General features: G+C 44.0%; 1 protein-coding gene across 8 annotated transcripts in view; it reads right to left on the bottom strand.

Moving 5' to 3' along the window:
• Window positions 1-14365, bottom strand: part of dicer1 (dicer 1, ribonuclease type III) — a 214083-nt gene that overhangs the window by 80336 nt on the left and 119382 nt on the right. The window contains exon 23 of one of the 8 annotated variants that reach the window (XR_010975645.1): window positions 5711-5895. The exons of the other annotated variants lie outside the window; for them this stretch is intronic. The gene's annotated coding sequence lies outside the window, so the exon portion shown is untranslated. The remainder of the gene's footprint in view (window positions 1-5710; window positions 5896-14365) is intronic. 8 annotated transcript variants of the gene reach the window in all.

Genomic DNA, 14365 nt, shown 5'->3' with positions numbered 1-14365 from the left:
AAATAACCTTCATACTACTTGGCAGCTTTTTATTTTTACGGATGACCAAGAATCTCAGGATAAGCTTTTGTAATATTCTTTCGGAAATGTTTTTCCTGGCATCTCCCCATCTTTTTGATGCTGAATTATCCGCTCCACGTGATGGTTGTGCTGGGAAAACACCAGTTTCCTTTTTTTCGTTGCATTTGCAGCCAACAGATCCTTTGAAATAGTGTTACGGATCTTTTACATCCACCCGAGAGTAGACAGGACCTTGGTTTAAGGTTTTATCCAAGAGGTTGCACCCCTGAACTGCACTGGAGCGCAAGCCTAGTTTTTTTTCTGTGCAAATTTCTGGAGTGGGACTTGAATGACAACCTTCTGACCCAGGTGAGAGTGCTATCAACTGACCAACAGCCTGCACTCTTACAATATTAGTTATCATTTTGAGGCTGGAGCAAACAACTTTAAGGTACAGGCTAGATACAGAAAAAGTAGCCACAGTTTGGACCTGTGGACTCATGCAAGTTATAAATTGGATGGAGCCTGGTCCAAACTTGATTCATTTAGTACACTTAAAGCTAGCTTCGAGAGGTGGAAGATCATTGCTTCCTCCTCCTTCCGCACTATAGATAATTATCTTGCCAATGTATAAAGGTATATTTCCTGCCAGAAATACCTTTTTTGTGTGTCCCCCACCTTCACATCCCACCACTACTCTCCCACCCCCCTGGCCCGCCACTTTTATCTGTGCTGCTCTATGAACCCGAAGGACAGTCAGTAGGTTCAGCAGGAATAAGAGGCTTTATTTAAGAGATTAGAGATGGGCCTCTCTTCATTAGAACACTAAAGTTTAAGAACATAAGAACTCAGAGCAGGAGTAGGCAATTCAGCCCCTCGAGCCTGCTCCGCCATTCAATATGATCATGGCTGATCTCATCTTGGCCTCAATTCCACTTTCCTACCCGTTCTCCATAACCCTTCACCCCATTTCTAATTAAAAATCTGTCTATCTCCTCCTTAAATTTACCCAATGTCCCAGCATCCACTACACTCTGTGGGTAGTGAATTCCACAGATTCACGACCCTTTGAGAGAAGTAATTTCTCCACATCTTTAGATTAGATTAGATTAGAGATACAGCACTGAAACAGGCCCTTCGGCCCACCGAGTCTGTGCCGAACATCAACCACCCATTTATACTAATCCTACACTAATCCCATATTCCTACCAAACATCCCCACCTGTCCCTATATTTCCCTACCACCTACCTATACTAGTGACAATTTATAATGGCCAATTTACCTATCAACCTGCAAGTCTTTTGGCTTGTGGGAGGAAACCGGAGCACCCGGAGAAAACCCACGCAGACACAGGGAGAACTTGCAAACTCCACACAGGCAGTATCTCTGTTTTAAATCTGCTATCCCTTATCCTAAAACTATGACCTCTCGTTCTAGATTGCCCCACAAGAGGAAACATCCTCTCTATGTCTACTTTTGTCAATCTCCTTAATCATCTTCTATACCTCAATTAGATCTCCTCTCATTCTTCTAAACTTCAGAGAGTAATGGCCTAAACTGCACACTCTCTCTTCACAAGACAAGCCCCTCATCTCTAAAATCAATTTAGTGAACCTCCTCTGAACTGCCTCCAATGCAACTACATCCTCTCTCAAGTAAGGGCACCAAAACTGTATGCAATACTACAGGTGCCAATGCCTTGTACAGTTGCAGCAACACTTCCCTACTTTTATACTCTATTCCTTAAGCAATAAATGCCAAAATTCCATTTGCCTTCCTTATCACCTGCTGTACCTGCATATTAGTTTTCTGCGATTCATGCACGAGGACACCCAGATCCCTCTGCACCGAAGCACTCTGAAGTTTCTCTCCATTTAGATAACTTGCCTTTCTATTCTTGCGAACAAAATGGATAACCTCACACTTATCCACGTTAAAATCCATCTGCCAAATTTTGGCCCATTTATCTAATCTATCCATATCCATTTGTAGATTTCTTATTTCTTTATTGCAACTTACTGTCCCACTTATTTTAGTGTCATCTGCAAATTTGGCTATAGTACCTTCTATCCTTGCATCCAAGTCATTTATATAGATTGTAAATAGTTGGGGCCCGAGGACTGAACGCTGTGGCACCCCACTAGTTACATCTTGCCAACCAGAAAAAGACCCATTTATCCTGACTCTGTTTTCTGTTGGTTAGCCAATCCTCGATCCAAGCTAATAAATTGCCCCTAACCCCATGTGAACTTACCTTGTGTATTATTAACCTTTTGTGTGGCACCTTATCAAATGCCTTCTGGAAGTCCAGATAAACTACATCTACAGGATCCCCATTATCCACTTTGCTTGTTGCAGCTTCGAAGAACTCTAGAAAATTAGTCAAACACGATTTATCCTTCATAAAACCATGCTGACTCTGGATGGATTGCATTTTGACTTTCTAAATATCCTGTTATTACTTCCTTAATGATGGATCTCAACAATTTCCTAACGACAGATGTTAAACTAACTGGTCTATAGTTTCCTACTTTCTGCCTCCCTCCCTTTTTGAATAAGGGCGTTACATTAGCTTTTTCCCAGTCCACTGGAACCTTTCCCGTATCCAGAGAATTCTGGAAAATTCTAACAAATGGATTCACTATCTCCACTTTCATAATTTACCTTTGTTCTTTTTATTACTTTTTTTTTAGTAACCCTTTGTTGATCTTTAAAAATTTCCCAATCTTCCAGCCTGCCACTGGCCTTTGCAATATGGTATGCCTTAGTTTTTGTCTCTATGTTATCCCTAACGTCCTTGCTTAGCCATGGATGTTTTATCCCCCTCCTAGAATCTTCCTTCCTCTCTGGAATATATTTTAGTTGGGACAAATGGAATATCTCCTTAAACATCTGCCGCTGCTCGTCAGCTGTCCTAACTTGTAGTCTTCCTGCCCAGTCCACTAGGGCCAAATCTGTCCTCATGCCTATGTAATTACCTTTGTTTAACTCCAGAACGTTTGTGCAGGACTCCAGCTTCTCGCCCTCAAACTGAATTTGAAATTCGAGCATGCTATGATCACTTTTCCCTAGAGGCTCCTTAACAATGAGATCATTTATTAATCCCACCTCATTACACAACACCAAATCTAGAATAGCCTGCTCCCTGGTTGGTTCCACAACATATTGCTCCAAAAAACAATCTCTAATACATTCAATGAACTCTCCCTCGACGCTACCCTTGACAATTTGACTAATCCAGTCTATATGCATATTAAAATCACCCATGATTATTGCTGTACCTTTCTTACAAGCCCCCAGTATTTCCTGGTTTATACTGTGCCCCACTGCAGAACCACTGTTTGGGGACCTATAGATTACTCCCACAAGTGACTTCTTTCCCTTGCTATTTCTCATTTCTACCCAGACTGATTCTATGTCTTGATCTCCAGTGCCTATACAGTTTCTCACTACAGCACTGATCTTTTCCTTCACTAACAAAGCTACACCACCTCCTTTTCCTTCCTCTCTCCTCACGATCCCAGGCCCCAAACACTCCTTTCAGGTGAAGCAGTGATTTACTTGTACTTCTTTCAATGTAGTATACTGTATTCGCTGCTCACAATGTGGTCTCCTCTACATTGGGGAGACCAAACGCAGACTGGGTGACTGCTTTGCGGAACAGCTCCGCTCAGTCCGAAAGCATGACCCCGAGCTTCCGGTTGCTTGCCATTTCAACACTCCCCCTGCTCTCACGCTCACATCTCTGTCCTGGGATTGCTGCAGTGTTCCAGTGAACATCAACGCAAGCTCAAAAAACAGCATCTCATTTACCGATTAGGCACACGACAGCCTGCCGGACTGAAGATTGAGTTCAATAATTTCAGAGCATGACAGGCACCCCCATTTTACTTTTATTTTTAGTTACATTTTCTTTTTTTATTTTGTTTTGTGTTTATTTTATTTTATCTTAGTTTGTTCAGTTTGCTTACCCACTGTTTTTTTTTTTTTTTATCATGTTTGTACTTGCGGCTGTTCAATTTTCAGTTCGTTAACACCCTATCTGTACTAATGCTTTGTCTTTCAACACACCATTAACATATTGTTTGCCTTTGCTCCATGACCTTCTGGTCAGCTATTCTGTGACCTTGTCCTATCTACACCTGCTCCTTTGTTATCTCTTGCCCACCCCCGCTTTACTTGCTTATAACCTTTCACCTAATATTTGCCAGTTCTGAAGAAGGGTCACTGACCTGAAACGTTAACTCTGCTTCTCTCTCCACAGATGCTGCCAGACCTGCTGAGTATTTCCAGCATTTAAAGAAGAACAAAGAGAACAAAGAAAATTACAGCACAGGAACAGGCCCTTCGGCCCTCCAAGCCTGCGCCGATCCAGATCCTCTATCTAAACATGTCGCCTATTTTCTAAGGGTCTGTATCTCTTTGCTTCCTGCCCATTCATGTATCTGTCTAGATACATCTTAAAAGACGCTATCGTGCCCGCGTCTACCACCTCCGCTGGCAAACCGTTCCAGGCACCCACCACCGTCTGCGTAAAGAACTTTCCACGCATATCCCCCCTAAACTTTTCCCCTCTCACTTTGAACTCGTGACCCCTAGTAATTGAATCCCCCACTCTGGGAAAAAGCTTCTTGCTATCCACCCTGTCTATACCTCTCATGATTTTGTACACCTCAATCAGGTCCCCCCTCAACCTCCATCTTTCTAATGAAAATAATCCTAATCTACTCAACCTCTCTTCATAGCTAGCGCCCTCCATACCAGGCAACATCCTGGTGAACCTCCTCGGCACCCTCTCCAAAGCATCTACATCCTTTTGGTAATGTGGCGACCAGAACTGCACGCAGTATTCCAAATGTGGCCGAACCAAAGTCTTATACAACTGTAACATGACCTGCCAACCCTTGTACTCAATACCCCGTCCGATGAAGGAAAGCATGCCGTATGCCTTCTTGACCACTCTATTGACCTGCGTTGCCACCTTCAGGGAACAATGCACCTGAACACCCAAATCTCTCTGTACATCAATTTTCCCCAGGACATTTCCATTTACTGTATAGTTCACTCTTGAATTGGATCTTCCAAAATGCATCACCTCGCATTTGCCCGGATTGAACTCCATCTGCCATTTCTCTGCCCAACTCTCCAATCTATCTATATTCTGCTGTATTCTCTGACAGTCCCCTTCACTATCTGCTACTCCACCAATCTTAGTGTCGTCTGCAAACTTGCTAATCAGATCACCTATACTTTCCTCCAAATCATTTATGTATACCATATTTCTTGTTTATATTTCAGATTTCCAGCATCCGCAGTATTTTGCTTTTATCCTTTTCCTTCCTGTCTATCCTTCTGAAAGACTGAGTACCCTTGGATATTCAATTTCCAAACCTGGTTCCCCTGCAACCACGTCTCAGTAATTTTGATCTTAAGAGATCAAAATGATCAAAGATTTTGATCAAGTAAAACAAGAAAAAAATACTCCTTGGTGAATCCGTAAGCAGAGCGGATTAAATTTTAAATCATCACAAAAGAACGAAGAGAGGACTTATTTTTAAACGGCAGGAGGTCGTTAGGATGTGGAATGCCCTACCAGAAACAGTGGTGGAAGCAGAGTCCATAATAGATTTCATAGATAGGCAGTGTGAAAAAAAACTAAAAAGGCACAGGGAACGACATTATGTGGTGTTCTGATGAAGGGTCGCAGACCTGAAACGTTAACTCTGTTTCGCTCTCCACAGATGCTGTCAGACCTGCTGAGTATTTTCGGCACTTTCTGTTCTCATTTCAAAGTTCCAGCATCTGCAGTATTTTGCTCTTATGACGTTAAGTGGATCGTATAATGGGCTGAACGGCTTCTTTCCATGTTGTAAAATTCACCAATTCTAGAGTAACTGCAGAAAGCCGAGGAGTGTATAGAAAGTGGAGGGGTGAAATCAAAAACAAAATTAGGAAAGCAAAAAGAGGGCATGAAAGAATATTGGCAAGCAAAATCAAGGTGAACCCAAAGATGATTATCAATACATTAAAGAGTATGAGGATAACTAAGGAAAGAGTAGGGCCCATAAAAGACCAAAGAGGTAACCTATGTGTCGGGGCAGAAGATGTTGGTATGGTCCTTAATAAATACTTTGCGTCTGTCTTCACAAAAGAGGGGGACAATGCAGATACTGTAGTTAAGGAAGAGGGGTGTGAAGTATCGGATGTGATAAACATAGTGGGCTGAATCTTACTCCGCCCGAGCGGGTCGGACGGTGGCATGGGGTTGGCGTAAAATTGAGCAGGAGACTCCGGGAGGCCTGCCCGCCCCACTTCCGCCTTCGGCCAAGTTTACGGCACTGGGCAGGAGGTGGGAAACAGCCCATCCGCGGCCAATCAAGGCCCTTAAGAGGCCACTTAAGGGTCCTTGCCCACCTCCATGGGTATTTTACCCGTGGCAAGCGGGCATGCTGGGGATGTGAAAGGCCGCCCAGCAATAGCTGCCAGCCTTTCTGCACCCCGGGGGGTGCCATGGCAATCGGGCACGGGGTGCCTGATTGAGGGCACCCCCCAAAACAAATGACAACTTCAGCCTCACCAGGGAAGGACTGATCCTCTGTTTAAAAAGGGAGCAAGGGATAGACTGAATAATTACAGGCCACTCAGTCTAACCTCAGTAGTGGGCAAATTATTGGAATCAATTCTGAGAGACAGGATAAACTGTCACTTAGAAAGGCACAGATTAATCAAGGATGATCAACATGGATTTGTTAGGGATGATCTTGTCTGACCAACTTGATCGAATCTTTTGAAGTAGTAACAAGGAAGATAGATGAGGGTAGTGCAGTTGATGTGGTTTACATGGATTTAGGAAGGCTTTTGACATGGCAGACTGGTTAAAAAAAAATCCCATGGGATCCAGGGAAATGCAGCAAAGTTGATACAAAATTGGCAGGAAACAAAGTGTAATTGTTCACGGCTGTTCTTGCAACTGAAGGGCTGTTTCCAGTGACGTTCCACAGGGCTTAGTACTGGGTTCCCTGCTTTTTGTGGTATATATTAAAGATTTGGATGTAAACATAGGGGGCATGATCAAGAAGTCTGCAGACGACATAAAGATTGGCCGTGTGGTAGATAGCAAGTAAAACAGTGGAGTCTGATTAGATTATGTGCTCAAGTCCTGGCATAGGGCTTGAGATAAGGCAAGCGTGCTGCCAACGGAGCCAAATTGACAAACAAGCTTTAGAACAGTTTCGTTTTTTAAAAAAAGGGTTTGAATAGTAAACAAAGTGAAGGAAAAAAATGAGGAGGGAAAAGGAAATGTAGGTGAACACAGGTAAAGTGCTTTTCCCTAATTTTATATAAAATGTTGCTTTCGGTGTTTGGGTTTAGAATTTTTAGAATTAGAACATTACAGCGCAGTACAGGCCCTTCGGCCCTCGATGTTGCGCCGACCTGTGAAACCATCTGACCTACACATTCCATTTTCATCCATATGTCTATCCAATGACCACTTAAATGCCCTTAAAGTTGGCGAGTCTACTACTGTTGCAGGCAGGGCGTTCCACGCCCCTACTACTCTCTGCGTAAAGAAACTACCTCTGACATCTGTCCTATATCTTTCACCCCTCAACTTAAAGCTATGTCCCCTCGTGTTTGCCATCATCATCCGAGGAAAAAGACTCTCACTATCCACCCTATCTAACCCTCTGATTATCTTGTATGTCTCTATTAAGTCACCTCTCCTCCTCCTTCTCTCCAACGAAAACAACCTCAAGTCCCTCAGCCTTTCCTCGTAAGACCTTCCCTCCATACCAGGCAACATCCTAGTAAATCTCCTCTGCACCCTTTCCAAAGCTTCCACATCCTACCTATAATGCGGTGACCAGAACTACTCAAGGTGCGGCCTCACCAGAGTTTTGTACAGCTGCATCATGACCTTGTGGCTCCGAAACTCGATCCCCCTACTAATAAAAGCTAACACAGCATATGCCGTCTTAACAGCCCTATTAACCTGGGTAGCAACTTTCGGGAATTTATGTACCTGGACACCAAGATCTCTCTGCTCATCTACACTACCAAGAATCTTCCCATTAGCCCAGTACTCTGCATTGCTGTTACTCCTTCCAAAGTGAATCACCTCACACTTCTCCGCATTAAACTCCATTTGCCATCTCTCAGCCCAGCTCTGCAGCCTATCTATGTCCCTCTGTACCATACAACATCCTTCGGCACTATCCACAACTCCACCGACCTTCGTGTCATCCGCAAATTTACTAACCCACCCTTCTACACCCTCATCCAGGTCATTTATAAAAATGACCAACAGCAGTGGCCCCAAAACAGGTCCTTGCGGTACACCACTAGTAACTAAACTCCAGGATGAACATTTGCCATCAACCACCACCCTCTGTCTTCTTTCAGCTAGCCAATTTCTGATCCAAAGCTCTAAATCACCTTCAACCCCATACTTCCGTATTTTCTGCAATAGCCTACCGTGGGGAACCTTATCAAACGCCTTACTGAAATCCATATACACCACATCCACGGCTTTACCCTCATCCACCTGTTTGGTCACCTTCTCGAAAAACTCAATAAGGTTTGTGAGGCACGACCTACTTTTCACAAAACCGTGCTGACTATCGCAAATGAACTTTTCTTTTCAAGATGATTATAAATCCTATCTCATAACCTTTTCCAACATTTTACCCACAACCGAAGTAAGGCTCACAGGTCTATAATTACCAGGGCTGTCTCTACTCCCCTTCTTGAACAAGGGGACAACATTTGCTATCCTCCAGTCTTCCGGCACTACTCCTGTCGACAATGACGACATAAAGATCAACAACAACGGCTCTGCAATCTCCTCCCTGGCTTCCCAGAGAATCCTAGGATAAATCCTATCTGGCCCAGGGGACTTATCTATTTTCACACTTTCCAAAATTGCTAACACCTCCTCCTTGTGAATCTCAATCCCATCTAGCCTAGTAGGCTGTATCTCAGTAATCTCCTCGACAACATTTTCTTTCTCTACTGTAAATACTGACGCAAAATATTCATTTAACGCTTCCCCTATCTCCTTTGATTCCACACACAACTTCCCACTACTATCCTTGATTGGCCCTGTTCTAACTCTAGTCATTCTTTTATTCCTGATATACCTATAGAAAGCCTTAGGGTTTTCTTTGATCCTATCCGCCAATGACTTCTCGTGTCCTCTCCTTGCTCTTCTTAGCCCTCCCTTTAGATCCTTCCTGGCTAGCTTGTAACTCTCAAGCGCCCTAACTGAGCCTTCACGTCTCATCCTAACATAAGCCGCCTTCTTCCTCTTGACAAGCGCTTCAACTTCTTTAGTAAACCACGGCTCCCTCGCTCGACAACTTTCTCCCTGCCTGACAGGTACATACTTATCAAGGACACGCATTAGCTGCTTCTTGAATAAGCTCCACATTTCGTTTGTGCCCATCCCCTGCAGTTTCCTTCCCCATCCTACACATCCTAAATCTTGCCTAATCGCGTCATAATTTCCTTTCCCCCAGCTATAATTCTTGCCCTGCGGTATATACCTGTCCCTGCCCATCGCTAAGGTAAACCTAACCGAATTGTGATCACTATCGCCAAAGTGCTCACCTACATCTAAATCGAACACCTGGCCGGGTTCATTACCCAGTACCAAATCCAATGTGGCATCGCCCCTGGTTGGCCTGTCCACATACTGTGTCAGAAAACCCTCCTGCACACACTGGACAAAAACAGACCCATCTAAAGTACTCGAACTATAGTATTTCCAGTCAATATTTGGAAAGTTAAAGTCCCCCATAACCACTACCCTGTTACTCTCGCTCCTGTCGAGAATCATCTTCGCTATCCTTTCCTCTACATCTCTGGAACTATTCGGAGGTCTATAGAAAACTCCCAACAGGGTGACCTCTCCTCTCCTGTTTCTAACCTCGGCCCATACTACCTCAGTAGACGAGTCCTCAAACGTCCTTTCTGCCGCTGTAATACTTTCCTTGATTAACAATGCCACACCCCCCCTCTTTTACCCTCTTCTCTGTTCTTACTGAAACATCTAAATCCCGGAACCTGCAACATCCATTCCTGCCCCTGCTCTACCCATGTCTCCGAAATGGCCACAACATCAGGATCCCAGGTACCAACCCATGCTGCAAGCTCACCCACCTTATTCCGGATGCTCCTGGCATTGAAGTAGACACACTTTAAACCAAGCTCTTGCTTGCCAGTGCCCTCTTGCGTCCCTGTAACCTTATCCCCTACCTCACTACTCTCAACAGCCTGTACACTGGAACTACAATTTAGGTTCCCATTCCCCTGCTGATTTAGTTGAAACCCCCCCGAAGAGCACTAACAAATCTCCCCCCCAGGATATTGGTACCCCTCTGGTTCAGGTGAAGACCATCCTGTTTGTAGAGGTCCCACCTACCCCAGAAAGAGCCCCAATTATCCAGGAAACCAAAACCCTCCCTCCTACACCATCCCTGCAGCCACGTATTCAACTCCGCTCTCTCCCTATTCCTCTCTTCGCTAGTTGATAGTTGAAAACCTGTAACTTGGAAATAAATCATCATTCCTTCATCATTCCTGGGTCAAAATCCTAGAACTCCCTACCCAACAGCATCACGGGTGCTCCATGGGAAAATCTACACCACACAGACTGCAGCAGTTCAAGGAGGCATGCTGACCACCATCTTCTTAAGAGCAATTAGGGATGGACAATAAAATGCTGCCCTTGCCAGTGCCACCCAATCCCATGAGTGGAAAAAAAAAAGTGTTAAACCTGTTCCTGATATTTGACTAGATTTATTACTTGGTGCTTGTTTCAGCATTAAGGTACACGACTGAACATGGAACAAAGTTGACTGGCCCAAGGAGATCGAATCATAGGAGGTTTATGGCACAGAAAAAGGGCGCTTGGCCCATCGTGTCTGTGCCGGCTGATAAATGTTCCACCCATTCTGTTCCCACCTTGCAGCATTTTGTCCGTAGCCCTGTAGCTTACTGTACTGGAGGTGCAAATCCAGATTCCTTTTGAACGAGTTGAGGGTCTCCGCCTCAACTACCCTTTCAGGCAGTGAGTTACAGACCATCACCACCCTCTGGGTGAAAAAGTGTTACCTCATCTCCCCTCTAGTCTTTCTACCAATCATTTTAAATCTATGGCCCCTCGTCACTGACCTCTCTCCCAAGGTGAATAGACCCTTCACCTCCACTCTATCCAGGCCCCTCAAATTTTTGTACATTTCAATCAGATTTCCCCTCAGCCTTCTCTGTTCCAAGGAGAACAACCCCAGCCTAACCAATCTTTCCTCATAGCTGCATTTTTCCAGTCCTGGCAACATCCTCATAAATCTCCTCTGAACTCTCTCTCGTGCAATTACGTCCTTTCTGTAATGAGGTGACCAGAGCTGCCCTCAGTACTCAAGTTGTGGCCTAACCAATGAGTTATACAGTTCCAGCATAACCTCCCTGCTCTTGTATTCTATACCTTGGCTAATAAAGGAAAGGATTCCATATCCCTTCTTAACCACCTTATTGAACTGTCCTGCTACCTTCAGGGATCTATGGACATTCACTCCAAGGTCCTTCACTTCCTCTACACTTCTCAGTATTTTCCCACGAATTGCGCATTCCTTTGCCTTGTCTGACCTCCCCAAATGCATCACCTCACACTTCTCCAGGTTGAATTCCATTTGCCACTTTTCTGCCCATCTGACCAGACCATCAATTTCTTCCTGCAGCTTACAGCTATCTTGCTCGCTATCTACCACATGGCCAATCTTTGTGTCATCCGCAAACCTCTTGATCATGCCCCCTACATTTATGTCCAAATCGTTAATATACACTACAAAAAGCAGGGGACCCAGTACAGAGTCCTGCGGAACGCCACTGAAAACAGCCCTCCAGTCACCAGAACAGCCATCAACAACTACCCTTTGTTTCCTGCCACTGAGCTAATTTTGTATCCACCTTGCTATATTTCCCTGCATCCCATGGGATTTTTTTTTTATAAAAACAGTCTGCCATGTGGGACCTTGCTAAAATCTATGTAGACCACATCAACTGCACTACCTTCATCTATCTTCCTTGTTACTTCTTCAAAAAATTCGATCAAGTTGGTCAAACAAGATCTTCCCTTAACAAATCCATGCTGATTATCCTCGATTAACCTGTGCTTTTCTAAGTGACAGCTTATGCTGTCTCTCAGAATAGGTTCCAATAATTTGCCCACTACTGAGGTTAGACTGAGTGGCCTGTAATTATTCGTCGCTCCCTTTTTGAACAGAGGTACAACGTTAGCAGTTCTCCAATCCTCCGGCACCACACCTGTATCCAGTGAGGACTGGAAAATGATGGCCAGACCTTCTGCTATTTCCTCTTTTGCTTCTTTTAATAGATTAGAGATACAGCACTGAAACAGGCCCTTCGGCCCACCGAGTCTGTGCCGACCATCAGCCACCCATTTATACTAATCCTACACTAATCCCATATTCCTACCAAACATCCCCACCTGTCCCTATATTTCCCTGCCACCTACCTATACTAGTGACAATTTATAATGGCCAATTTACCTACCAGCCTGCAAGTCTTTTGGCTTGTGGGAGGAAACCGGAGCACCCGGAGAAAACCCACGCAGACACAGGGAGAACTTGCAAACTCCACACAGGCAGTACCCAGAATCGAACCCGGGTCCCTGGAGCTGTGAGGCTGTAGTGCTAACCACTGCGCCACTGTGCCGCCCTGGGGTACATTTCATCTGGCCTTGATGATTTATCAACTTGCAACATTGCTAATCCCATTAATACTTCCTCTCCTATGTTTATCACATCCAATACTTCACACTCCTCCTCCTTAACCACAATATTTGTATCGTCCCCCTCTTTTGTGAAGACAGACGCAAAATATTTATTAAGAACCATACCAACATCTTCTGTCCCTACACATAGGTTACCTTTTTGGTCAATTATGGGCACTACTCTCTCCTTAGATATCCTCTTACTCTTAATGTATTGATAACATATCTTTGGGTCCACCTTGATTTTGCTTGCCAATATTCTTTCATGCCCTCTCTTTGCTTTCCTAATTTCCTTTTTTGATTTCACCCCTCCACTTTCTATACTCACGACTTTCTGTAGTATTGAGTTCTCGGTGTCAGACATAAGCTTTCCTTTTCTGCCTTATCTTACCCTGTAAGCTCCTTGACATTCATGGAGCTCTAGATTTGGCCATCCCACCCTTTTTCTTTGTGGGAACATGTTTATTCTGAACCCCTTGAATCTCCCCTTTGAATGCCTCCCACTGTTCTGACACTGATTTACCTTCAAGTAGCTATTTTCAGTCCATTTTCACTAAATCACTCCTCAGTTTAGTCAAATTGGCCTTGCCCAATTGAGAACTGTAACTCCGTTCCATCTCTGTCCTTCTCCATAATTATGTTAAAACTGACTGAATTATGATCACTACCACCAAAATGCTCTCCCACTGCCACTCCTTGCACCTGCCCATCTTCATTTCCTAAAACTAAGTTTAAAACTATGCCCTCTCTTATTGGACTTGCTACATGCTGGCCAAAAAGGTTCTCCCGAATGCACCTCAAGAATTCTGCTCCCTCAATTCCTTTCACACTAAAACTATTCCAGTTAATATTGGGGTAGTTAAAATCCCCTACTATTCCTGCCCTATTGTTCTTGCACTTCTCTGAGATTTGCCTACATACCTGCTCTTCTATCTCCCTCTGACTATTTGGGGGGCTCTAGTGAACTCCCAGCAGTGTGATTGCCCCTTTTTGTTCCTTAGCTCAATCCATATGGCCTAATTTGATGAGCTTTCCAACATATCACCCCTCCTCACAGCTATAATAGTTTCAATGACCAAAATTCCCACTCCCCGTCCTTTCTTATCCCCCTGCCTATCGCATCTGAAAACCCTGTAACCAGGAACGTTGAGCTGCCATTTCTGTTCCTCCTTAAGGCAGGTTAGCTGCTATGAATCAATCAAAAGCCCAGATTCTGAGGACTGACATGACTGTGGTCGTATTGCAATTAAACTCGTCTTTGCTGGAAACATCAAGAAATGTTACTTGCTGTGTAAATTTGGCATCTGTTCTTGAAAGTTCAATTGCTTACCTACAGTGCAGACAGTGTCAATATTGCCCTCAACTTTGATCAGTCCTTTAACTTTTAGATGTTAAATATAAAAAGCAGGACTCAAGTGTAAGGTCCTAAATTTGAAGGACAGAAATTGTATTGTACAACACCTTATTACAGACTAAACAATGCCTCATAATAGTTAGAAGATTCAACCAAACATTTTTACAAAAATCATATCCATAGAATCAACAGAAGTCTGAAAGGGGCTACTCAGCTT

Source organism: Heterodontus francisci, chromosome 9 (assembly GCF_036365525.1).
Source record: "Heterodontus francisci isolate sHetFra1 chromosome 9, sHetFra1.hap1, whole genome shotgun sequence".
Lineage (NCBI taxonomy): Eukaryota > Metazoa > Chordata > Chondrichthyes > Heterodontiformes > Heterodontidae > Heterodontus > Heterodontus francisci.
This window is presented reverse-complemented; position numbering and strand designations above follow the sequence as displayed.